General features: G+C 39.0%; 1 long non-coding RNA gene across 1 annotated transcript in view; it reads left to right on the top strand.

The window, feature by feature from the left end:
- Window positions 1-27,700, top strand: part of LOC132365797 (uncharacterized) — a 124,192-nt gene that overhangs the window by 79,550 nt on the left and 16,942 nt on the right. The window contains exon 2 of the long non-coding RNA XR_009503245.1: window positions 7,810-7,926. This is a non-coding gene — a long non-coding RNA (uncharacterized LOC132365797). The remainder of the gene's footprint in view (window positions 1-7,809; window positions 7,927-27,700) is intronic.

Below are 27,700 nucleotides of genomic sequence, written 5' to 3'. Positions count from 1 at the left end.
TTTAATATCCGTTTCCCTATGACTGGTTTTTCATTATTATAAAGGATTAATATAAAGAAAGGATTAGTCTAGTAGTGATCCTTCCTTAATTGCATTCTATATAATGGGGAAAAGCATAAATTGAAGCCCACTACCCATCAAGCTGAGGACAAGTGAACACACTGAGAAGAGAAATGCTATCAATTTATTTTCGGTCTTTTCTATATGCTACTAATGTATTTGAAAGTGTTTGCAACCCTAAATCTCATCTTTCTCACATTAGAGATTTTAGTTTCCCTTAAAGAAAAATGAAAATCCCCCCTACCCCCGCTTCCCTCTCCCTCCCTTGTAAAAAGGATTCTAGGGCTTTGGCTGGTTCTCAATGTACTTTTGTTATCTGAGTGCTTTATCTTTACCCATCTTGAGTAATGGAACCCAGTGAAGAAGAAGTAACTTTAAAATCTTAATATGCTTTCTCACCCCTTCTCTTCTCTCCTTGAACAACTTGTGCCATGTTGATTTTAGCTGAGGTCCCGGGACAGTTACTGCTAATTTACAGGAGAGAAGGGGTATGGATCTTGGGTTGGCCATAGGTCATCTTCCTAGGTGGCTTTTTGGTGCCTGAACTTCCACTGCACTTATAGAAGAAAAACTCTCTAGGGACTGGAGGGAAAAAGATAAAAGAGTGTTTTTCTTTGTTTCCAGATCAAAATGGGAACCTGATACTTGGTCTTATTTTTCAGCACGCCGTAACCCAAGGAAAACGGTCAGAAGAGGGAGGGCAGGGTGTTTCTCTCCACTTAGGAGGCCATAATCCTGGTCCCAGGGGCATTCCTTCCAGAGCAGAACATTGCTCACAGCCTGGGTGGCCAGGGAAGCTTCCTCCTGGAGAGATGCAGTGAGAGCAAGGGAGTGGCCAGAGCATGAGGGCAGGTGAGCAATCTGGGCTCATTCTTCCTTATGCCACCCAGGAGGCCTCAATTGGGAGGTCCAGTTGGGAGGGCTGATGGAAGCAATTTTCTGTTTTGTGTTGTTTTAAATAAGAGGAATATGATTATATTATTCCACTCTTGATCTTCACTTTAGCCCTACTTCTTGAGTATGCCATTTTTCTCAACAGATATCACTCACTTAAAAAGAGTTTGTAATGAAAGTCTCTTGAGTGGATACAAGAAAACATGCAACGCAGTCAGGAGAGACACATTTTCCCCCTTCTGTTAAATTCTAGTAGAGGCTTATCACAAGCTGTTTCTGTTGCCTTGAATGCCCACTGCTTTCTCTTCTGTTGAGAGAAATGCCACTAAATTTTCAACCCTCCTGGGCAAAACCTTCCCTGAAAGCATCCGCCCTTTCCTCCCTAGTTTTATGCCCTCTCACTGCATCAAGTAACACAACCTGGTGGAAATGAAGCTTTATTAAAACATCATTCTCTAAGCAGTCCATAGGCAAGCTGCTCACCAGGCTTTGTCCCTTCTGCGACAGAACAAATAAGCAGTAAGGTCTATCTCATCCACATATCTTTCTGTGACGGTATCTAGAGGGATTCTTGAACTTGAGAGTTTTAGGAAGATGACAATGACAACAACAGCTCTTTGAAAGAACTTAGTCTACATGAAAACCATTTACATTTGACTAAATCTTTGTGCTGGCTTTTCTGTTGGTATGGTAGCAACCGTCCAATTCCCATCTATTCCCCCCCCCCCCCCGCCAGCTATTATAGGGTCTGGAAGCCTGGAAACTACATTTTCCAAACTGCTTTGTCATCAGGTGTCTAGTTTAGGTTCCAGGAAGGGGACCCCCCCCCACCTTGAGATTTAGAACAGAATAAAAAGAGAAGCTATTACTGACTCAGCAGTTGTGGACAAGCATGTAAGCTTTGGCAAAGCTCAGACATGAGGTTTTGCCAGAAGTTTCTAGGTACAGTATTCTTTTGAAAATCACCCACTTTGGTGCTATAGGAAGCTGAGATCACTGGCTCAGGTTTGCTCTGATCCTCGAACTTCCTGATTTTCTGAATACTATGAGGAGCTGCCCAGACCCTTATTCTCCTCCCCCTTACAGTGGTTTTGTATAAGGGCTCTCATTCTCTGTATTAAATCCCTTCCTGCTTGACATACCTATAGTGGTTTCTGTTTTCTTGACCAGACTCTGCCTGATACAATCTATATAATCAATTACAAAAGCTAAAGTGTGGATCTTTTTAAATTTATTTATTTATTTATTTATTTTTGGCTGTGTTGGGTCTTCGTTTCTGTGCGAGGGCTTTCACCAGCTGCGGCAAGCGGGGGCCACTCTTCATCGCGGTGCGCGGGCCTCTCACTATCGCGGCCTCTCCTGTTGCAGAGCACAGGCTCCAGACGCGCAGGCTCAGCAGTTGCGGCTCACGGGCCTAGTTGCCCCGCGGCATGTGGGATCCTCCCAGACCAGGGCTCGAACCTGTGTCCCCTGCATCAGCAGGCAGACCCTCAACCACTGCGCCACCAGGGAAGCCCAAGGGTGGATCTTTGATATGAGATTTTAGTTACTGTTCATCAAGGCTCAGATGATTAAAACAGGAGTCATTTTTTTTTCTCATGCTGTCCAAACACTGCTCATCCTCTTGTGTGTTTCATTCCTGTTTTGTCTGGTATTGTGATTTGTTTTCCATGCAAGAGCTCTTACTCTGATATGTTACAACAGTCTGCACACAGTAGGTCTACAATATTTATTTGTTGAATTAAAAACAAAATGAACTATACTTATGCCCTTGCTTTACATTCATCTTAGATACAATAATTTGTAACTAAATGGCAAATAAAGGAGGCTACTATACTTCTAAAACATTCTGCAAAATGTCTAATGATTACATACACCAAGGAATAGTTTATCCCTCAGTGTGAGTAATGTTGAATCATTGCCAATTCATTCTTGCATAGAGTCATTTACTCAGTAAATATTTATTGATCACCTACTACGTGTCAAGAATCATTATAAGTACTGGGACACGTCAGGAAACAAAACAAGCAGAAATCTCTGCCCTATTCATCTCACTGCTTTGATTGGATCTTGAAATCTGAGACTGGATGCTCTTCCCTTTGTTTCTTTGTGTTAAGTGTCTCATTGTGCCTAAGGCAATTATTCTTGGTGGGATAATAGGTGTCCTGATGGCAGATCCAAACAGAAACCTGATTCTCCATATTAGGAAAGAGCATAGAGTCCAAGGCCCTGTCTGGGAACCTCATCTTCCTGGGACCCTTAATATAGGGATGACACTCTCTGTCTTCCTTGCTAATTGGTGTCACACGCATATGTGGATACACTTTCTTCCTGTGTGAAAATCCAAACTTCCCCCTCTTTATTAGTAACAGTAGAAGTTAAGCACAGTTTCTCTTCCAGCCTTGGCAAATTGTTGTTTTACTGGGATTGATAACATTTAGTAGCACTCTCATTCAAGTCCCTTCTTGCCAATGGTTTATCATATTTCTCTTATTGTTTAGATTTAGACATAAAATAGTCTGGAGAGGTTTCTTATTCTCTATGTTGTTTTTGGCATATTTCCATGAAGAAGTCCACATTATCTTTGCTCATATGCTACCTCTGAATGATTTCTGGGATGAGACTGACTCATTGCTTATGACTAAGTTCGGTAGCAATTTCCTTTAAAAAGGATAATTCTACAGTTTATTCTAATACATTATATAAATATTCAGAAATATTAAGTAATATACTTGTGGGTAAATGATGGAAATGTATGACTTCATGTATATATCTTGTCCTTCTTAGTAAATGGGGAGAGAGAATTCACCCAGATATCACTGAGGGTAATTTTACTTCTATTCGCAAATAAAGGAGGCAGAAGCCTTCCCTGTATTCATGGTGGTCCCAAAGAGTGGCCAGAAGGAAACCAGGGACCACTAGTGGTTCTGGTTGATGGAGAGTCTCAGGCCACTGAGATATGACTTTTAACTTCATTCAAGCTCTGTTTCCTGCCTTACACTGAAAGGGTGGTACTCTGACCAGTGCTGAGAAGGGCAGGGTTGGGAGTGGGTGTGGTCAGATCTCCTGACTGGGGGCCAGAAAAGTAATGGGGATCCAGGCAACAGCACTGCCTATTTCCAGCCTAAAAGGCATTTGGGCAGCTGGGATTTGGCTCTAATCAAAAGAACCTGTGATTCAGCTTGGCCCACGCCCAGTATTCACCACTAAGTGAAAATGGGATTTTATTGTTTTAATCTCCATTTCTTTAATTATGAATAAAATTGGGAATATACCTACTCATAAGGAAAATAAATAAATAAAGAACCTGTGATTAACCTCATAGCATAGGCCAGCGAAACTCATGTTTTTAAGATTTAGGACAATCATTACAGCATGGATTATTTTTTTCAGAAGATGGAAAACCTATGCTTCCAGATTTTTATTCTCTATGTCCAAACATGAAGATAGAAAACAGCAAGTCAGGCCAAATGGATTCTACAGTGTGCATCTTGTTGGCTACCTGCATACAGAAGCAGACTGAGCTGGATTGAAGAAAGAAAAAATTGCGCAGGGAGTGGGCGGAGACAAAATGACAAAAAAATGAGTGGGGAAGACTTTCAGATCAGTTATCAAAAAAATAGGAGGAAAGGAAATACTGGATCCCTACTTTTAAATAATGCCTATGCGTTTTCTTAAATCAACAAAAAAAACTAGGAAATTAAGAACTAATTTTAATATCTTTTCCACCCAAGCCAATTTAAAGTGTTCCGAAAAACCCAAACCAACAAACAAAGCTCATAGGGCAGTACCCCAAGAAAAAAGTTAATTTTACTGTATGTCAAATAAAAATAATAATAATAATAATAATTTTTTAAAACCTAGGGAAAAATATTGTTCCAAGCCTGAGGCACAGCTGGGGAGAAGGAGAAAGATGATGCTTAATGGTTCTTCTCTCCCTCGCAGTGTATTTCTACTTTAATCCAGCCTGTTCACATTCTGCATGTTATTTATTTAAATGGAAGACAGTATGTAAATACACTAAATATAGGAGGGCAAAGCTGGAGATGTTCCAGCTTTGCAAATGTGGTAGGGGAAATGGCCGTGGAGCGCCCTGGCCAGCACATTCCAGCTCTGTTGTAACCCAGGGGCTGTCCTGCAAAGACAGCCTAAGCAAATATTTTTTCAGTTAATGGGCACAATTACTGAAATTTCACACAACACTTCAATCTTGCTCTGCAGTTCAATTTCCCTTCCACGTTCAATATCCAACCTTTTAAAAGACACATTTCCAGAGCTAAATTGGCTTTAGCACGCTTTGAAAAGTTCTACCAAATGATTGGAAACAGGCTGTGAATATCTTCTCTTTTCCCTTTCTTTTTCTCCAGGTCCTCCTGTCCTAGTTTAGGGAATGTGTAGGGTCAAGGAAGCAGGTGGGGTCTGGCGGCAGGAAGAGGAAAGGGGGTCCATATATACTATCAGGAATATCTTTTTTTTTAGGATGAAATCTCATCAGGGAGCAGCCACAACTTTTTACTCAATACATACCTGTTGACATAGCTTTAGTATCTTTATCAAAATTATCTTCTTTATTTCTACCAAGATTATTTCTACCAAAATTACTTCTACCGAGAAAGATTTGAGGAGATTACAATTAAAACCATATACAAGGAACAGGGTAACAAGATTAGAAAGTAAATTTAAAAGTCATATATGCAGGCAAAAAAAAAAACCCACCCCATAACGGACCTTTAATTTATATTTGAATCTTTACATAACCAAAACAAAAGAAGAAACATAAGCCAATATTTACGGAGTGAGTTCTTGCAATTTGCCCAGCTCTGGATTTGAACACAGAAAAGCACTCATAATAATGCATCCTAATGTCCAATGATAGCATCTTTGGTGTCTTCATCCTGGAGAAAATTTGGTGATGATCAGCTTTATTCTGACTACGGTTAACTGTAATAATCAAAATATGCCTTAAGCAGAAGTCATGTCTAGAGAGTTATAGACTATTTGTAAACACTTCTAGGGATATGCAAAGGTGCTGTTACCATATGTAATTGAGGAGTCAGGCTGCGGGCCAAAATCCCATGTGTGATCCCTCAAGCCTGACCATAGGCAATTGTTAAGGCTTTAACCGGCAGGCTTTTGTGGGCAAGCTGCGCTTGCCACACTTGGTGCACAGTCTGGGGTATAGTCAGATTCACTTCCCCACAGGGCGGCCAGGCTCACATACAACTGCATTCCTAGTCCAAATACCTCCGTTCAGAGGCCTCCTTATCAAGGGGCCTTGCAGTCACTTTTCTACACTCTGACACAGTACTTTTCCACTCCTTGCCCTCTCCCCACCCCCATCCCCATCCCAGGGCTTCCCTGGCAGGGAGACAATCCCCCAATCTGTGCTAATACATCTGACCCTTGCCTGGAGCTGCTCTTGGGAGGGAAAATGGAACACTGGGAGCCAGTGCTTTTTCCTGTTTTGCCTGTTGATTATACTATTGCGGTAAGTGAATAAAGGCTTAATTGTTACTCTCTGTTTGGCTTGTTGTCTTAATTGACCGCCTTAACACCTGGCAGCTCAGCTTTCTCCAGTTCAGCTCCTGACAGTAATTAGATATCAAATTTGGGAACAGAGACACAATTTACAGTTCTTACTCAGGGTTGAATGGATATTTATCCAGAACAATCAGGCATCTTCCCTGAATTCCAGAGTCCGTCAAGCCCCTTGAGGGGAATTGAAAAGCATCATGGTTTCATGGACAGGACACAGAATGAAATGCCGGAAGCCTTGGGCTCTAAAGTATACCTTGCTGTATAATTTGGACTTACAACATCATCCAGATTTTCTGGGTTTTAGTTTTCTCAACTGTGAGATGAGGAACTCTGGACAAATGGGTATTGAAGATGCCTTTCACTGTATGGTGCTCACCTGAGCCATCACCTCTTCATTTCTTGACGTAGGTCAGAGTACCTATCACTCACTTTTGCTAGGACGTGGGAGTGATGGAGGGAGGAAGCTGGGGCAAGAGTGTTGTCCTCAGTGTCTTTAGGAACAATTACCCCATCCTAGATCGTCTACTGGGCAGCTCTAGGCCTTAGATAAGAATTTGGGCTTTCTCTGAGGACAAGCGTAATTTGGAATTTTATAATTTGATGCATATTTTCTAGAGCAGATAAGCCCATGTTTTAGTTTTAGAGCATCCTCAGGTGAGTGTCTAGACACTTGGTAGAGGATACTTTTCTCTGGTTTTTATTTATTTATTTATTTATTTATTTATTTATTTATTTATTTATTTATTTATTTATGGCTGTGTTGGGTCTTCGTTTCTGTGCGAGGGCTTTCTCTAGTTGTGGCAAGCGGGGGCCACTCTTCATCGCGGTGCGCGGGCCTCTCACTATCGCGGCCTCTCTTGTTGCGGAGCACAGGCTCCAGACGCGCAGGCTCAGTAGTTGTGGCTCACGAGCCCAGTTGCTCTGCGGCATGTGGGATCTTCCCAGACCAGGGCTCGAACCCGTGTCCCCTGCATTAGCAGGCAGATTCTCAACCACTGCACCACCAGGGAAGCCCCCTTTTCTCTGTTTATAGACATAAGGGAGTACTTATTGTAGTATTTACTAAATAGATTTTGAATAAACATGGGTGTCGTGAGCTGAATTTGTGTCCTTCCATAATTCATATGTTGAAACCCTAACCCCCAATGTGATTGAATTTGGAAATGGAGTCTTTAATGTATTTGGAAATGGAGTCTTTAAGAAGGTAATGAAGGTTAAATGAGGTCCTAAAGGTGGGGCCCTAGTCCTATAGGACTGGTGTCCTCCTAAGAAGAGCAAGATCTCACCAGCGGTCTTTCTCTCTCCACCCATGCACAGAGGAAAGGCCATGTGAGGACACAGTGAGAAAGTGGCTGTCTGCAAGCCAGGAAGAAAGATCTTACCAGAAGTCAACCCTGCTGACACCTTGATCTTGGATTTCCAGCCTCCAGAACCGTGAGAAAATCAGTGTCTATTGTTTAAGCCACCCAGTCTGTGGTATTTTGTTATGGAAGCCCAAGCGGACTAATACAATGGGATAAAACAATCATCTGTATAAAACTCACTGTCTAAAAATAAAGCCAACAAAAAATGTGGCATGATATTGAGCAACTGATGGAATGTAAGAAAAGAATAGCCATTTGACCTTGACATTGGAAAAGGTTCCTTCAAGCAGCACAGTTTATCGACATAGGATTATTTTGCACTTGTTGTGGGTCCAAAGACCCCCTTTGTTCTGCTGAGAACAGCATTTCCTTTACGATAATATTTTATATATTCAAGTTTTCCGTTTTTCAGTTTTCAAGATTCAGCCTTTAGACAGATCTTAGTACATTTAATTATAATAATTGCATGTATGCACATGTATGTAAATTACATAAAATAAAAATATTATAAACTTTAAAAGTGTAAAAATTAAAGGTAGAGCTGGTAAGCTGGAAGGTGGTACAGGAGGAGAGTTGGAACAAAATGGAGGGAGTTAATTCCTCATTTTATAAATTAGAGAGTTGAGCAGTACGATCTGAAGTAGATGGATTAAGGAACAGAAGACACAGTTCTTTAAAGTTACAAAAATCACCAGTAGCAGAGTTAACATAAAAAAAGGTTAACAAGTTCTTGGAGGGAAAGGAGCTAAGTTATGAGCTAGATCCCTCATTATTTATGAAATAAGATCAACAGCTACTTGGAAAACTGACACATCAGGAAACAGAAGTGTAGGTATATTGTTTGGAACTAATCGCAGTCAAAAGAAGGTGATGTTGGGCTACCAATCAGTGGAACCCCTCTTTCCCATCCAGTTTCTGAACGAATCGGGGAATAAGGCGAGGAGTAAGGCTGGTGGGGGATTCAAAGGTTACTTATTAGTAGTAAAGGCCAACTTGGGGTAGATGGCTTGCTCTGAGAGCTGAAAGCCTTGTTTAATGTACTCCAGGAAGAGGAACTTTTTCCATCAATTATAAAAGTTCTGGACCAGGGCAGCCCTCCCCACATTGCAGGAAGAGCCCACACCTGGAAAAGCAGCAGGGGAATGCCTTTCCCACTGAAGCTCCAACCCCAGGAGAAAGAAAGGAAGGAGCTGAGCCAGGCAGGCACAGTTTATCTTTCTCAAATTTCCCACTCAGATTAAGCCATTCTTTAAATGAATTCCATGGTAGAATGGAGAGAGGCCAGGACTGGCACATATGGAAGGAAACTTCAGGATGAGGGAGTTTCCCCCTTAACAGATGCCTCTAGAGAGTTGAATGTGTACCTAGTGTAGGGCAGACTGGAGAAGAATTTTTCTTGTCATTGTATGGGAAGAATAGCAGTCGAAAGTGGGAGGTGAATGAGGGTTTGGTCTGTGCCTTGCCTTCACTTTGGCCTATTTTGGTTGCTACCTTGCCCTTCCTTCATCCCCCTGGAGATTTTGGTTGGACCACCTGAGCAGAGTCGAGGATGACAAAGTTAAAGAAGAAAGGAGCAAATGCTGGCTCAATACCGTAAGTCAGTTCTCCTGAATGTTTATCTTCAACCCTCATCCTCTCTAACATGGAAGCCACACTTCAATCTACTTCCGTTGAGTTACCTTTATTTTGTTCACTAAGATGTGGGCCTGAGATGACATCTCAGCCACCCTCTCCTGCTTTTGGGATGCACAGTAGCCTTTTCTTTTCTTCCAGGTGAATAAATTCTAACATGATGAGAATTCAGGGAGGACCCTCAGGCCCTGAGATCAGACTGAAGTGGGCTACTCCCATGTATACTTGTTTGACTCTTGTCCATCGACCTTCATTCTGTTTCCTCCTCCCACTCTGTTGCACTAAGGACACATTTCTCTAACCCTCAGAACTAAGCATCTCTTCTTCCTCCATTAGCCAGGTGATCGAGAACTTGGCATTCATGGTATCTTGATCTGGGTGGTAGTTACACAGGAAATATATGTGTGTGAGAATTTATTGAACTGTATACTTAAGGCTGGTGCACTTTATCCAATTTACTATACGTGTGCTATAGATCAACTAGAAAAAAACCCTAGTCTTCAGTTCCTTGACAGTTTCTATCCCTGCCCGAAACTGGCACAAGAACAGGCGTGGCCCTTCCCCTAGACTTGTATTATGGCAACACTTTGAAGGTGGGGCTTTCTGAACTCCTCATAATCTGCCAGTGTTTCTCAGTCTTTTAAATATTTCTTTTCCTCAAGACTTACTGAACGTTTTCAAGGCACAGTCAATTTTCTTCTTCACCAGCTCTTTTTAACTGAGACACAAAATCTACAAGCCATAGAAAACTATTGTTACATTTTGCTGCATTTAAAAAAATCAACATGTGCATGACAAAAACACCATGAGTAAGATAAAAATATGGATGAAAAGATTAATATGGGAAAGATGATCACAACTCAAATCACAAAGGGCTGTGTCCCTAATAGAAGAGTTCCAACCAGTTTATAAAGAACCCAATAGAAAAATGGGCAAAAAATGTGAACAGAACATTCCATAATACACAAGCCACCAAGCACATGAACAGATGCTTAACCTCACTCACAATAAGAGAAATGAAAATGGCAATTACACCAAGACACCATTTTACAAGCTATCAGACAGGATAGAATAAAAAAGTTAGATACCACATGATGCTGGCAAGCCTGGGGGAAACAGGCCCTGCCATACAGTGGTTGGGAGGGCAAATTTTCTAGCTTTCATAGAGGGTCGTTGACTAGTACCTATCACAATGACAAATGCATATGCCCTTTGAGCCCGTAGCTCCAATTTTAGGAATTTACATGGCAGGTATACTTTTGACAGGCAAAATGGTGCCTGTTCAAGGTATCGTCATTGTTTGTGCTAGCAGACTATTGAAAATAACCTAAATGTTAATGAATAGAGGTCTAGTTAAATAAATTATGATATACGCTTACAATAGAATACTAGGCAGCTATAAAAAATAAGAAAGCATTTTTCATTTTAATATTTAAAAAATCTGAGTTATTGTTGAGTTAAAAAACCAATGATAGAACAATGTGCAGGGTGTGCTAATACTCGTGTAAAGAAGGAGGGGATGCATGAATGAATGAATGAATGAATGAATGAGGGGGCAGGTCCAGATCTGCCTCGAATGTGTGTTTGGGGGATCAGGGAGGTCAAGGCTAATAGGGAGAGACTCTGAAGTAGTCATGACTTGTCTTGTGTAGCCTCCCTCCCACCCTAACCCTTTTCTGGTTCTTAGTTCTTCCTTTGTTTTCTTAACCCTGTCCTTCAAGGCCGGTGTTCAGAGTCCTGCTGTAGCTCTCAGCAAGGCCAATCTCTCTGCAAACACAATCACATTTAATTGTTAGTGGATTGTTGTAGAAATCCTCCTGGTTGTCAGTGAATTTCAGAGGAGGACCCACAAGATGCAGATGACTCCCGTCCTTTCCATAGTGGCACCTTTGAGGCGTGGTGGTGCCTTTGGTACTTACTGGACGGCTGTGGCTAGAAAAGTTTGAAATGAGAGTGCTTAGTGATTTATGTTCTCAGAAACCAGGAAGTGCTAGAACCAAGGGTTTTATTTTGTGAGGAGGTTTCCTCCACGGTGACACTGCCTGAATGCCCACTCATTTTATCAAAATAATAAGGTTTCTGAATGAACATAAAGAGCTCCTTCGACCTTCTACCAAGAGAGAAAGGAGGAGACATAAGGTCCTTGAAGATATCTCAGAGAATGGTCCCCCCGCCCCCCAGAGTGAAGTGAGGACGATACAGAACAAGAGGGTAGGAGAACAGAGAGGAAGAGAAAGCCTTCCACAGAGGAAGGAGAAAGCTGAGAAATAGAGGGCAGCTGAGAAGGGATGACAGGAGTCAGAAGCCCTGCCAGTACCTCTGGTGTTCGTGGAAAGACAGTGGAACCCGACAGCCTCCGCAGTGCGCATGACCGTGAGCAGGTTAACACTTCACAACAGGGCAGCGGGCAAGCGACTCAGTGGCCGCCAGTGAGGACTAATGAGCCATCGTCCATCCACAAAATGGGATGATTCTAGCTCTAAAAGGGAGGAAGGACTAGTTCTCTCTACCACTACAGAGTGATCTCCAGGATATAGGTACTTTTTAAAAAATAAGGTGAATAAAATCAGGTACAGTGTGCTACCATTTATCTAAGGAATGGATACAAATATATATACAGCTTTAAAAATCAACAGCAGGAGGATAAACTATGAAATTAAACAAAATGGTTACTAATGGGGGAAGTAGTAGGATGGGGAAAGGGATAGAAGTTGATCTTCTTTGTGTATACCTTGTTTTGTAGTTTTGATTTTGAAATCATGTATATACTTTACATAATTATAAAATAAAAAATTAAATTTAAAAACAATTCCTAAAAATAGAAATTAAAAAAAAGGCACATGAACTTAACTCTGTATGGAGTTAGAGGCATAACCATACAGTAAGTAACTATTCTAAGTGCCTTTAAAATGGTAATTTGATTGTAGCCCCTAGAAGGATATTCTCTATGGGAAATTATAGAACAAGGCTGTTGGTTTATTCAACAATGAAAACAACAAAATTTGCGAGGAAAATAAGAGGAAGAGATGAGAGGGAAACCCATAGACTTAAAAAGTCTGAGGAGGCACATCTGAGTCAATTGAAATGTAGGGACCATATTTGGATTCTGATTAAAACATTCTAACAGAAATTGTTCTAAGTAATGTAAAAAACAAAACATTCTAAGACAATTCCGGAAATCTGGATGCTGACTGAAATTTCATGATGTTAAGAAACTATTGTTAATTTTTTAGGTGTGACCATTTTATTCTGGTTAAGTTTATTTTAGAAAGAATTCTTAGGATTTAGTGGTACAAATGGATATATTTAAGGATGAAACGATGCCTGGGATTTCTTCAAAATAATCCCAAGGCGGAGGGAAGGTGAGTGACAGGTATATGAACGTTCATCATACATCTTATCTTTTTGTATCTTTGAAATTTTCCAGTCTAAAAAGTAAGTTTTGTACAGGGCAGCAGGAGAGAGAAAATTCTCATTAGCAAGTTATATTAGTAGGGTATTCTTCACACAATTGGGGCTTTTTCTTAGAGTATCTGTGACTCTGTGAGATTCAAACCTCTAAAGATAATGTACCCTTTCAGGTCACAGGAGAATGACAATGCCTTTAAGGATGTCAGAATTCAGAGTTTCAAGGGCCAGCTGATTTTAAAACTGGCCTCAATACTCATTTTCCTCATTTATTTCCTTTTTTCTGTTGCCAGTACCAATTCAGCCTGATACCATTGTTTTGCCAATTCATGCCAAGGCTATTATAGTAACTACCTTATTATTTCTTCCCTTAGCATAAGGCTAATAGAACAGAATTATCTCTATTGTAAACACACTTAAGACCTCCCTAAACATTGATGTTTTTAAAAGGTCTAACCAAAAAGTCATAGAATGGAGAGGCACTATTGATTAAAAACACTTTACACCAGTGATCAGAATGTATTTACACTTACTGTCTGGTTAGATAAATGGTTATTTCTTTAGAAAAAATTGAAAAAATACAATTACATGATACAAAATTCAAAAAAATACCAAAAAAAATACTGTAAACAACAAGTCTTCCTTCTATCTCTATCCACCCCCCCGCCCAGTTCTCTCCCTGGAAACATTAATGCTAACAGTTTATTGTGTATTCCTCCAGCGATATTGTAAATATATTTGCAGAAAACATAATTATATATCACAAATGGTAGTAAATTAAATATAGTTATTGAGTAATCCTTAACTTTCCCTAATCTGTGACTTTTCAGGGCTCCTTTTTACTTCTGGACTATCATTTACACAATCAGCACAGACAATTCTGAAAAGATCTTTGCCTCACGTTTATTTTTTTCTTTGGTTTTGAAAAATTCTTTCTTGATCTCGACAACTGGAGCATTTCATTTTTTCCAGATAAATAATCACAGGCCAGTGTAAATAAGAATTAAAACTAGCATATACCTGTATCCACTGATGGATTTCCGTGAACATTTTGCTTTGGGTTCTAGCAGTGTCCTAAAATTGACAGTTAAAAACAGTGATAAAACTAGACAATCCTGCCTTTGCCTCTTGTCTCCCTAGTTTCAGAATTGTGAGTTCTTAGGAAGACCAAAACCGTGGGGATTTTTAATAAAAGGTATCTTGACTTAAGTGACAGTGTGTTTGTTAGATCTACCACTGCAAGATGGGGAAGGCCAGAGATTGGGGAATAGGTAGGAAAGAGAGAATGGCAAAGGAGGGCGTCACTCCCTTTGCAAGCCTATCCTTCTCGGATCCTGGATTCTAGCTTCTCTTAACATCTGTCCTTGGAGACAGGACTATACCGCCCACCGCCCTGCCTCACAACAGCCCTTTGAGGTCGTGGCTGCAGCAGTGCCCTCAGCAGTGGCAGCTGCTTTAAGAAAGACTAATCGTTCAAGTTTTCGAGTTGGTCGATTTAGGTTCCTACCACATGCATACTACAAGATATTTGTATCAACCAATAATTATGTATATCATTAGATCAATTCTCAATTATCATTAAAACTATTAAATAATATTTTGCATAAAACTGCACCTTAAGCTATGAAGTAAAATCATAAAAATCCAGCAGCAATTCTCAAGCCTGCCAACCCAATCTCTTGTTCCTTCCTTATTTCCTTTTCCTCTCCCCACTCCCTTTTTCTTTCTTCTCAGCAGTTCAGCTAGTCCATGAGAAATTGTCATTCCATCCTCAAGCACAGGGAAGATCTAAACCTGGCCTCAGGCCCGGCCTACTCCACGTTGTCTCCTTCTATGTGGAAGACCAGGTTAAACTTACTAAAGAAAGTAGTTGTACCTACTCAGAAAATTCATGGGCAGAACATCTAAGCAAATTAAATATGGGCTACAACAATGCACGATTCTAAAAGTCAAAGAGTCCAAGAATCAAATAAATGCCAAACAGAAGCCACACGAGTTTAAAGATAACTTAAATTGCTAAAAAATTACTACTCTTTCCCTATGGATTTTGACTCTGCCTTGTAATTAAACAGATTAAGGCACAACTGAGCCAAATACTTTTTCCCCATTTAATAAAAAATCTAGTGCCTACTCTACCCAAATGGAAATTTTTACACGTTATCTTACTCTGTCATTTGAAGTGCTATATATATAAATTCTTATATATAAATTGTATATTATATATATATATATATATAATTCTTATATATAAATTATAAATTCTAATAGGATACAATATAATACAATATAATATAATAGATATACATTACTTTAGTATAGAATTACTATTATCTATAAGTCCTAATTCCAAATTTCTAGGAAGGAAATCTAATTTGTTCACCTTGGGTGGGATGTCAATTCTCGACCCAGTTATGCCCAGGGTCTTGGTTGGGCGCACATCCCCCAAAGCATGAAGTACTTCCATCCACTTATCCTCATGCATGCTTTCTCCTTGACATACCATCCAGACACTTCTTGACCAATTAGGTCTATCAACTTCTTCAAGATTCAAAATTCTCAGCTCTCGGAAAATGATCCTGCCTAACACGACCTTGTGTTCAGTTTCATGTGCATCTATTTAGTGCCTACTAAATGTCAGATGATACGGTAGACATTGGGATGCAAAGGTGAAGGCATTCTTTTAGAGGGAATTCAATCTATTTGCAGACAGTCGTATCCCCAAATATACAAAATTAACAATAGGCTGTCTTCATGTGCTCGACACTTTAACGAAGATTGTGTTAAACATACCTTTTTGTTGGAAACTGAAATGGCAAAAAATTACATCAATCAATTTATTTAAAGTATGAAAATTAAAACCACCTCCCCACTTAGAAATGGTGTACCAGAGGAGAATAGTCATGTGGTTCCTTGTTAGCAGCTCTCTTAAATTTCTATGGAGAGAGTAAAATAATTGAATAATGTGAGGCTTGGGGTTATCACTGAAGTCTTGCCAACTGTAATCATACTTTTTTTAAAAATGAAGATCCTTTTTATAAAAAATACTATTACTCTCATTGTTGTTCTTCAAAACCACGCCTCCAGGGTACTAGGTGTTAACTGACACTGCGTTGCCTAGAAAATAGAGATGTGGATTGTTTAAGGCACTTGTTCTGAGTCAATAGTAGATCTGGGAAGAGAATTTATTTGCCAGATGGCAGCCAATCTATTATTTTGTCTCTAGTATTTAACACAAACTCAGCCCTTTGCATACTTATAAATGTCTACCCATGATGTTCCAACAAGGGATAGTGGAATATTCAAAAACTGTTCCAGACAATTGCTGACCTGTTTATATCGGCAGCCAGTGTCCTGGCTGAAGACACAATAGAATATTCTGGGCAGTCAGTTCCCAAAACAAGATTCTTAGTTTAGCTTGGAATTTTTCCCCAATACTATTTTGTCGGGATTCAGGGGAGGGCAGTAGAGATTGAGAGGCAAGTTTGTATTATTACCATTATTATTACTTTTCTTTTGTGTTCATCTTAGCCATGGGTGAAGAAAGTAATAAACCTGTCTCTGACCATTGGCTGGTTTGATTATGCAGTTGCTTCTATTATTACCGAAAGCTGAGAGGGTAGAAATTATCCAAGGCAAGAAACTCTTCAGCAGAGACATACAGGAGTGTACCATCAATTACAACAGCAAATTACTTGTCCATGTTTTGAACCTAGATTTTAATATTTTCCTCATTAACTCTGGACCATGTTTAAGAACAAACTGCTCCAGACAGAACCAAATTAAGGTCAAGCCTGTCCTTCACACCTGAAAATGATGAAGTTCTCAGGAAATACAAGCTGTCAAAATTACAGCATGAATAGTGTTTATAAACATGTGCCTGGGAATTCGCCAAGTACAGATGATCCTGGAGAAACTGAATGGCAGCAGTGCGCTCTGCTGGGATATTGTGAGGTAGCGAGGTCACATACCACAAGGCAGACATCCTGAAAAATATTCACTTCTATTATTGTCTGTTTAAAGAAACTAGGGTCAGTGCTAGGAAGTAGAGGACAGAACCCAAGGAGTAAAAATAAACTTAAAAAGAAGACAAGATGTTCTAAAAGGGCAAGTAAACATTATGAGTTATTTCCTTTCTTATAGCCATGGACAGACTGTTGAATAAGTGGTCAACAGGAGCAGCATTAAAATAAGTCTATTGCTCTGTGGCCTTAATAATGGGGAAGTCTTTAATATTGTTACGAGTTCCCCTTTCAGAAGTCATATATGGTCCATTCTCTGCATAGAATTGAGCCTGAAATTTCCAGGAAGATGGATACCCAGAAGTTTTTTCTTAAACATGTTCATTTATTTCATAGAGAATAGACATGTATTTAATTTTTTATAAGGGTATCCAGATGATGGTTAGGTAGGATGGGAAGGAAGCATAAAATTATAAGATGTAGTTTACCACCAGTGTGGTTCATCAGTATTTTTTAGGGTTGTACTGTTCATTATGGTAGCCACTGACCGCTTAAATGAGGCCACTGACCACTTAAATGAGGCCACTGACCACTTAAATGAGGCCGCTGACCATGTAAAATGTGGTTAGTGTACCTGAGGGACTGACATTTTAATTTAATTTAAAATTTAAAATAGATACTCGATTTAGATGTATGCAAACAGTTCATTCTCATCGTCTCCAGTTTTCTTCAACTCTCTTAAGTCCATCATCCAGCCTTGGGGCTCTCAGAGTAGCTTCTTAACTGCTTTCTGGCCTTTAGTTTTACACTCTGCTAGGCCAGTCTCAAAAAAATGCCAGTTTGGGCTTCCCTGGTGGCGCAGTGGTTGAGAATCTGCCTGCCAATGCAGGGGACACGGGTTCGAGCCCTGGTCTGGGAGGATCCCACATGCCCCGGAGCAACTAGGCCCGTGAGCCACAACCACTGAGCCTGCGCGTCTGGAGCCTGTGCTCCGCAACAAGAGAGGCCGCGATAGTGAGAGGCCCGCGCACCGCGATGAGGAGTGGCCCCCGCTCGCCACAACTAGAGAAAGCCCTAGCACAGAAACGAAGACTCAACACAACCATAAATAAATAAATAAATAAATAAATTTTTTAAAAATGCCAGTTATAATGAAATTTTTCAATGTTTTTTGAAGTATAAAAGACATACAGAAAAGTACAAAATTATAAGTATGCAGTTTGATATGTTATCATAAAGTGAACACAACTGATAAATGAACAACTAGGTAAGACATAGAACGTGAATTATACCACAGAAGTCCCCATTCATGATTCTTTGTGATCACTTCCCCCTCCCCTTCTCCAAAAGTAACGTCCATACTTCTTACATCCACAGACTGCCTGCTTTATATTAATGGTTTGTTTTCCTAAAATTTTGCTTGTGGAATTCATCCATGTTGTAACGTGTATCTGGAGTTCATTCATTTTCACTGCTGTATAGGTATCTAACATATGATATACCACAATTCATTTATCTATTCTACTCTTCAGAAACACTTTGATTAGTTCAACTTTTAGGCCATTATGATTTATATTACATTAAACCTTTTAAAATGTGTTTTGTGAACACATTTCTGTAGAATCTATTCCTAGCAGTGAGTTACTGGGTAATAGAGTACTCAGAGGTTCAGTTTTTGAAGATACTGCTGGTTTTCCAAAATGGTTTTATCAATCCATACTCCTGTAAGTAAGAGACTTTACATTCTACATCCTCATCAATATTTGATATTGTCAATCTTTTTAAGTTGATTCATTTTATGAGCATTTGATGGTGTACCATTGTGGTTTTATTTACATTTTCTGATGACTAATGAAGATCAGTATCTTTTTGTATGTATCTTAGAAATTTGTTGTCTTTTGAAGTTCCTGCTTCTCTTTTTTTTTTTTTTTTTTAAAGATTTATTTATTTTATTGATTGATTGGTTGCTATGTTGGGTCTTCGTTTCCGTGCTAGGGCCCTCTCCAGTTGCGGCAAGCGGGGGCCACTCCTCATCACGGTGCGCGGGCCTCTCAGTACCGCGGCCTCTCTTGTTGCGGAGCACAGGCTCCAGATGCGCAGGCTCAGCAGTTGTGGCCCACGGGCCCAGTAGCTCCACGGCATGTGGGATCCTCCCAGACCAGGGCTCGAACCCGTGTCCCCTGCATTAGCAGGCAGACTCTCAACCACTGCGCCACCAGGGAAGCCCTCCTGCTTCTCTTTTCCTCATTTTTCTGTGGATTGTTTTCTTTTTTTAATTTGTAGTTCTTTATATATTCACTTATGAGTTGCAAATATCTTCCACTCCATGGCTTTTTCATCCTGAACGGTGTCTTTGAGGATCAGAAGTTTTTCATTTTATGTTATCCGTTTTATCATTGTTTTTCTTCATGACAAGAGCTTTTTGGGTCCTTTTAAAGAAATCTTTCCATATTCCTAGGTTTTGAAGATATTCTACTAAGTAATCTTTAAGAAGTGTTATTTTGCCTTTCAGTTTAGATTTATAATCCATCTGAAATATATTTTTGTATATAGTGTGAGGTAAGGGTTAAGTCTCTTTTATTTTATATAATTATCCAATTGCCCCACTATAATTTATTGAAAAGGCCATCCTTTCCTCACTGCTCTGAAGTGCCACCTTTGTCTGTGGTGACCAACTTATACTAATTTTCCTTGTTTTAACTCTGAAAGTTCTATATCCTGGGAACAGCCTCAGGCTCAGGCAAACTAGGATGGATGGTTATCTTACTATTGTCATAAATCATGTGTGCATAAGTATGGGTCTATTTCTGGATTCTCTTTTCTGAACAGAATAATAAACCCATTCTGTCTTAATTAGTTTTATAATAAACCTTGTTATCCTATAAAGAAAGTCATCCTATCTTGTTCATTTCCAAGAGAGTCTTGGCTATTTTTAGAATTTTTTCATTTCTATTTTAGAATCAGCTTTTCAATTAATATAAATAAAAATTCCAAGATTGGGAACGCATTGATTCTGTAGGTCAGTGTGAGGAAAATTAGGTATTTATAATATTGAGTTTTCCAAAGCCATGAATTGTTTAGGTCTTCTTTAATTTCCTAAGTAATGTTTTTTAGCATTCTGTGTGAAGGTCTTGTGTATCTATTGTTAAGTGCTTAAAAAACTGATTTTTTTATATTGTTGTATGTATCATTATTTGATTTCATATTCTAATACTTATTCCTGATATATAAATATACATTTGAATTTGGTATATTGGATTTATATTCAGGTAACTTGCTAAAGTCGCTTATTAATTTTAAAATTTTATATGTTAAGTTAAACATTCTTAATTATTTTGGATTTTCTACATAAGCAGATGGCTGGCTCATAGGCTGTAGTTTGCCAAATTGTGCTGTAGTCCATGTTTATACTTCTTTTCCTGGAAGGGAGTCTCGTCTGTCTGTATGGTATGTTGGATGCATGGTGGATACAGCAGGAGGTCCAAATTGCTGCTCATGGGCACAGTGTGAGTCTTGAGCTTTCCAAAGCTATCCCTCCTTTCTTGGATATTGAATCAATTGTGCCAAATCTATTTCAGCACTCTTTATTTCTTTGTGTAAATCCAAGTTTCCATCCAGTATCATTTTCCTTCAGCCTGAAGAATTTTCTTTCTTTTTTTTAAAATAAATTTACTTATTTATTTTTTTGGCTGCATTGGGTCTTGGTTGCTACATGGTTTTCTCTAGTTGCGGCGAGCAGGGGTTACTCTTCATTGTGGTGCGCGGGCTTCTCATTGCAGTGGCTTCTCACTGCAGAGCACACGCTCTAGGCACGCAGGCTTCAGTAGTTGCAGCATGTGAGTTCAGTAGTTGTGGCTCTCGTGCTCTAGAGCACAGGCTCAGTAGTTGTGGCACATGGGCTTAGTTGTTCCACGGCATGTGGGATCTTCCCAGACCAGGGATTGAACCCGTGTCCCCTGCGTTGGCAGGTGGATTCTCAACCACTGCGCCACCAGGGAAACCAAGAATTTTCTTTAACATATCATGTAGTGCAAATACTAAAAAAAAAAAAATTCCCAGCTTTTGTCTAAAAATGTCTATTTTACCTTCATTTTGAATGACATTTTCACTGGTATAATACAGCAAATATTCATTAGGCAGTTTTTTCTTTCTGCACTTTTTAGATGATTCCATTGCCTTCCAGCTTGCATGTTTTCTAGTAAGAAGACTGCTGTCTTTCTGCTGTTTTTCTATATCAGGGATCACAGACTTCTTCTGTAAAGTACTTTAATAACTATGTTTGGCTTTCCAGGATAAATGGTCTCTGTCACAACTACTCAACTCTGCCATTGTAGTGTAAAAACTGCCGTAGACAATAGGTAAACAAATAGGTGTGTCAGTGTTCCAATAAAATTTTATTTATGAAAAACAGGAGGCATGATAGATTTGGCTTGAGGGCTGTATATAGTGTGCTAACCTCTGTTCCATATGTAATGTGTTCTTTTTCTCCAGTTGCTTTTAAGAATTTCTCTTTATCACTGTTTTTAACAAATTTGATTATGGTGTGACTTAGTGTAGTTTCTTTTTTTCTTTTTTTAATGATTCTTTTTTTTGGCTGCGTTGGGTCTTTGTTGCTGTGTACGGGCTTTCTCTAGTTGCAGCGATCGGGGGCTACTCTTTGTTGTGGTGCACGGGCTTCTCACTGCGGTGGCTTCTCTTGTTGTGGAGCATGGGCTCTAGGCACGTGGGCTTCAGTAGTCATGGCATGCAGGCTCAGTAGTCGTGGTGCATGGGCTTAGCTGCTCCGTGGCATGTGGGATCTTCCTGGACCAGGGCTCGAACCTGTGTCCCCTGCATTGGCAGGCAGATTCCTAACCACTGAGCCACCAGGGAAGCCCAGTGTAGTTTCTTTTATGTTTATTCTGCTGATGGTTTGTTGAGCTTCTTGGATTTCCCATTTCTTTATTCATACTTTTTGTTCATTTTGTTCATATTTTTCTTTACATTCTTTTAAGCTCCTAGTTTGTCAATTCCTTCCTTTCCATAATTTCTGAGTCTGTTTCTATTGATTGGTTTTTCTTCTTGGTATGAGTCATATTTTCCTCCTTTGAATGCCTAATAATTTTTTTATCAGATCCTGAATATTGTGAATTTTATTTTCTTAAGTACTGGGTTTGTCGTATTACTTTAAAGAGTGTTGGATTTTGTTCTGCATGCAGTTAAATTACTTACAGATGAGTTTGATCCTTTGAAAGTCAGCTTTTTTTTCCTCCCCCAAAATTTAAGTGTTTATTAAGAGTTAAATATAAACATCAACCTATTGTTTTATAGAAAAATAGGGTCTTTGGGGAAATGTTTGTACCTGGATTATAGTTATATGTTTGTGTAACATGATTTAGTGGGGTGCAGGGTCTTTTGCAGGAAGAGTAGAGGAAGGAGATTGGAAAGAACATCCTGTAATTGTAACAGGGAAATGATAAAAGAAAATTTCACACATTGAAATATAAGGAAGTCATTCTGGCTTATACATGAGTTAACTTGAATTTTATGCTAACTAAAATAGCCTGTCTGTGTTAAGACCTGCTTTTAATCTTTGTTGCTATAGAGGATCAGCTTTTAAGGCTAATTTAGCTCCATTACTAAGCCATGGTCTTTTCAAGGAGAAGCACAAGACACAACCCAGGAAAAAAGGGGAGACTAGTCAGTTTGGGAGGTTCTTATAAGAAGGCTTGAGCATATTGACAGGTGAGCAGCAATTAGTCAAATGAAAACAGGGAGGGAAAAGTGGGGTGAGGGGAATGGTGTGCTATACTGAGACTTGCATGTGCAAAAGCCTAGATATGGCAAGTATATAATGTTGTCTGAATAAGAACTATGCAAGGTCCAATATGACTTGGGAGGACAGAAAAGGAAGAATGGAAGAAATAAGGCTAGGAAACAGAGATTAAACAGGTGTAGCAAATGAGTTTGCTCAGAACCATGTTTCTCAACCATACAAGTTTTAGCAAAGCAGGTCTCACTTTTTTTTTTTTTTTGAATAATGTTTGGAGTGCAAAAGAATAATTGATACAGATTATAGAAATTTTATTTCATTAAGTTTATTGCAAGCCCTTATTAATATGTAATTTGCTTAGGTCTTTTGCTCACATTTTTCTCCTACTTGTTACTGGCCCTCTGTCAGAGCATTGACTTTAGAGTTCTGAAGACCTGGATTAAAATCTCAATTATGATTTTAAAAAATCTCAATTTCTGATTTTATAGCTGCATAATTTTGAGCAAGTTCCTTAATCTGAGTCTTCACTTTCTTTATCCATGAAAGGGTAAGGGAGGGTAAAGGTATGAACTCACTTACACGGCTGATATAAGTTAAAAAGACATATAAATATCTATTAGTATCCAGCATATGATAGACACTCAACATGTTAGTGTCCTTGGATAAAAGCCCTAGAGAAAACAACTCCTTTTCTAACCCAGAAGTTCTCAACCAAGGTTGCACGTTTAAATCATGTCAGGAACTTCAAAAAGTATTGGTGCCCAGTCCCCATGTAATTTAATAGGCCTGGGGCAGGGCCAGGGCCAGTCATGGTATTATTTTTTAAAAGCTTTCCAAGTGTTTCTAACATAATACAAGGTTGAAAACTGCTGATCTAGCCAGGAAAGGCTGACCTTTTTATCCCTCTGAAATCAAGACGTGTGTGTGTGTGTGTGTCTAGCATACAAAGCAAAACTTGAAAATATGAGATTTATTAAGAGAAAAACGACTGCAGGCCATAACTGACACTGATGAGAGCTGGCTACACACTTGGCTGACTTCTTAGATTCTATTTTTAATTTTAAATCCACATTGGTTATGTAACACTGTGGCTAAAGGTTTTACATAACAAATCCCTTTGATTTTGTAAAGCCCAGATAGTTAATTTGTTGAATAAAACTCTTTATTTCTTTAAAATTATTTCTATAGCAAAATTTCTTTTCATACAGGAAACCTGCAGTTTCTTTATAAGCTAACTTTTTCCTTTTTATTTATTTTTTTAAAGAACTGTTTACTTTGAATCCTTGCTTTTTAAATTATTTATTTATTTATTTATTTATTTATGGCTGTGTTGGGTCTTCGTTTCTGTGCGAGGGCTTTCTCTAGTTGCGGCGAGCGGGGGCCACTCTTCATCGCGGTGTGCGGGCCTCTCACTATTGCGGCCTCTCTTGTTGCGGAGCACAGGCTCCAGACGCGCAGGCTCAGTAGTTGTGGCTCACGGGCCTAGTTGCTCCACGGCATGTGGGATCTTCCCAGACCAGGGCTGGAACCCGTGTCCCCTGCATTGGCAGGCAGATTCTCAACCACTGTGCCACCAGGGAAGCCCCCTTGCTTTTTTAAATCCCTCATTCATTTTGAGGTTCATTCACTTCCAAAAAGGACGCTGTAAGAAAATTAACTCAGTAAAACAAAAAATAAGGCTAACATTATAATGATATGACAGTTTGGTAAATGCTTAAGAATATATATATATGGAAGAACTTATATTTTAGAGTTCTTTTTTAAGCTTCATTGGGTTAAATTTTTTTGGCTTATCTTTTTCTTTATTTTTAAATTTTCTTTATTTATTTTTTAAATTGAAGTATAGTTGATTTACAATGTTGTGTTAGTTTCAGGTGTACAGCAAAGTGATTCAGTTTTTCAGATTCTTTTCCAATATATGTTATTATAAAATACTGAGTAGAGTTCCTTATGCTATACAGTAGGTCCTTGTTGGTTATCTATTTTATATATATACAATAGTGTGTATATGTTACTCCCAAACTCCTAATTTATCCCTCCTTCCACCTTTCCACTTTGGTTACCATAAGTTTGTTTCCTTTGTCTGCAAGTCTCTTTCTGTTTTGTAAATAAGTTCATTTGTATCATTTTTTTAGATTCTGCATACAAGCGATATCATGATATTTGTCTTTCTCTGACTTATTTCACTTAGTATGATAAACTCTAGGTCCATCCACATTGTTGCAAATAGCAATATTTCATTCTTTTTTATGGCTTTTTTATACAATGGAGTGATATTCCATTGTACTGATATATATATACCACATCTTCTTTATCCATTCATGTGTTGATGCACACTTAGTTTCCTTCCATGTCTTGGCTATTGCAAATAGTGCTGCTATGAACATTGGGGTGCATGCATATTTTCGAATTACAGTTTTCTCCAGATATATGCCCAGGAGTGGGATTGCAGGGTCATATGGTAGCTCCATTTTTAGTTTTTAAAGGAACCTCCACACCGTTTTCCATAGTGGTTCTACTAATTTACATTCCCACCAACAGTGTAGTGTTCCCTTTTCTCCACACCCTCTCCAGCATTTATTATTTGTAAACTTTTTGATGATAGCCATTCTGACTGGTGTGAGATGATACCCCATTGTGGTTTTGACTTGCATTTCTCTAATAATTAGCAGTATTGAGCATCTTTTCATGTGATTGACCATCTGTGTGTCTTCTTTGGAGAAATGTCTATTTAGGTCTTCTGCCCATTTTTTGATTGGGTTGTTTGTTTTTTTTGATATTGAGCTGTATGAGCTGTCTGTATGTTTTGGAGATTAATCCCTTGTCAGTCACACTGTTTGCAGATATTTTCTCGCATTCTCTAGGTTGTCTTTTTCATTTTGTTTATGGTTTCTTTTGCTGTGCGAAAGCTTTTAAGTTTAATTAGGTCACATTTGTTTATTTTTGTTTTTATTTCCATTACTCTAGGAGATGGATCCAAAAAGATATTGCTGTGATTTGTGTCAAAGAGTGTTCTACCTATGTTATCCTCTAACAGTTTTATAGTATTGGGCCTTACATTTAGGACTTTAATCCATTTTGAGTTTATTTTTGTTTATGGTGTTAGAGAATTTTCTAATTTCATTCTTTACATGTAGCTGTCCAGTTTTCCCAGCACCACTTATTGGAGAGACTGTCTTGTCCCCATTGTATGTTCTTGCCTCCTTTGTTGTAGGTGTGTGGGTTTGGTTCTGGGCTTTCTATCCTGTTCCATTGATCTATAAGTCTGTTTTTGTGCCAGTGCCAAACTGTTTTGATTACTGTAGCTTTGTAGTGTAATCTGATGCCAGGGAGCCTGATTCCTCCATCTCCATTTTTCTTTCTCAAGATCGTTTGATGATTCAGGGTCTTTTGTGATTCCATAAATATTTTAAGATTTTTTTTTTTTGCTCTAGAGCTGCGAAAAATGCCATTGGTAATTTGATAGGGATTGCATTGAATCTGTAGATTGCCTTGGGCAGTATGGTCATTTTAACAATATTGATTCTTCCAATTCAAGAACACAGTATATCTTTCAATCTGTTTGTGTCATCTTCAATGTCTTTCATCAGCATCTTATAGTTTTTGCAGTACAGGTCTTTTGCCTCCTTAGGGAGGTTTATTCCTAAGTATTTTATTCTTTTTGATGCAATGGTAAATGGGTTTATTTCCTTAATTTCTCTTTCTGATCTTTCATTGTTAGTTTATAGAAATACAACTGATTTCTCTGTGTTAATTTTGTATCCTGCAACTTTACAGAATTCACTGATAAGCTCTAGTAGTTTTCTGGTAGCATATTTAGGATTTTCTTTTTTTTTTTTTTTTTAAAGGAATTCCTTTATTTTTATTATTTATTTTATTTATTTATGGCTGTGTTGGGTCTTCGTTTCTGTGCGAGGGCTTTCTCTAGTTGCGGCGAGCGGGGGCCACTCTTCATCGCGGTGTGCGGGCCTCTCACTATTGCGGCCTCTCTTGTTGCGGAGCACAGGCTCCAGACGCGCAGGCTCAGTAGTTGTGGCTCACGGGCCTAGTTGCTCCGCGGCATGTGGGATCCTCCCAGACCAGGGCTCGAACCTGTGTCCCCTGCATTGGCAGGCAGATTCTCAACCACTGCGCCACCAGGGAAACCCAGGATTTTCTATGTATCTGTCATCTGCAAACAGCTACACTTTTACTGTCATAAATGGATGTTGAATTTTATCAAAAGCTTTTCCTGCATCTGCTGAGGTGATCATATGGTTTTTATTCTTCAGTTTGTTAATGTGGTGTATCAAACCGCTTGATTTGCGGAAGTTGAAAAATCCTTGTATCTCTGTGATAAATTCCACTTGATCATGGTGTATGATCCTTTTAACGTTTGTTGGATTCAGTTTGATAGTATTTTGTTGAGGATTTTTGCATCTAAGTTCATCAGTGATATTGGTGTGTAATTTTCTTTCTTTGTGGTATCTTTGCCTGGTTTTGGTATCAGGGTAATGCTGCCCTCATGGAATGAGCCTGGGAATGTTCCTTCCTGTGCAATTTTTTGTAATAGTTCAGAAGGATAGATGTTAACTCTTCTCTAAATGTTTGATAGAATTCGCCTGTGAAGCCATCTGGTCCTGGGTTTTTGTTTGTTGGGAGTTTTAAAATCACAGATTAAATTTCAGTACTTGTAATTGGTCTGTTCATATTTTCTATTTCCTCCTGGTTCAGTCTTGGGAGATTGTACCTTTCTAAGAATTTGTCCATTTCTTCTATGTCCATTTTATTGGCATACAGTTGCTTGTAGTAGTCTCTTATTGTCCTTTGTACTTCTGTGGTGTCGGTTGTTAACTTCTCCTTTTTCATTTCTAATTTTGTTGATTCGGTCCCTCTCCCTTTTTTTTCTTGATGAGTCTGCCTGAAGGGTTATCAGTTTTGTTTATCTTTTCTAAGAACCAGCTTTTAGTTTCATTGATCTTTGCTATTGTTTTCTTTGTTTCCATTTCATTTATTTCTGCTCTGATCTTTATGATATTTTTCCTTCTACTAACTTTGGGGTTCTTTTGCTCTTCTTTCTCTGGTTGCTTTAGGTTATTTATTTGCCATTTTTC

The sequence above is a fragment of the Balaenoptera ricei genome, chromosome 5 (assembly GCF_028023285.1).
Source record: "Balaenoptera ricei isolate mBalRic1 chromosome 5, mBalRic1.hap2, whole genome shotgun sequence".
NCBI lineage: Eukaryota > Metazoa > Chordata > Mammalia > Artiodactyla > Balaenopteridae > Balaenoptera > Balaenoptera ricei.
This window is presented reverse-complemented; position numbering and strand designations above follow the sequence as displayed.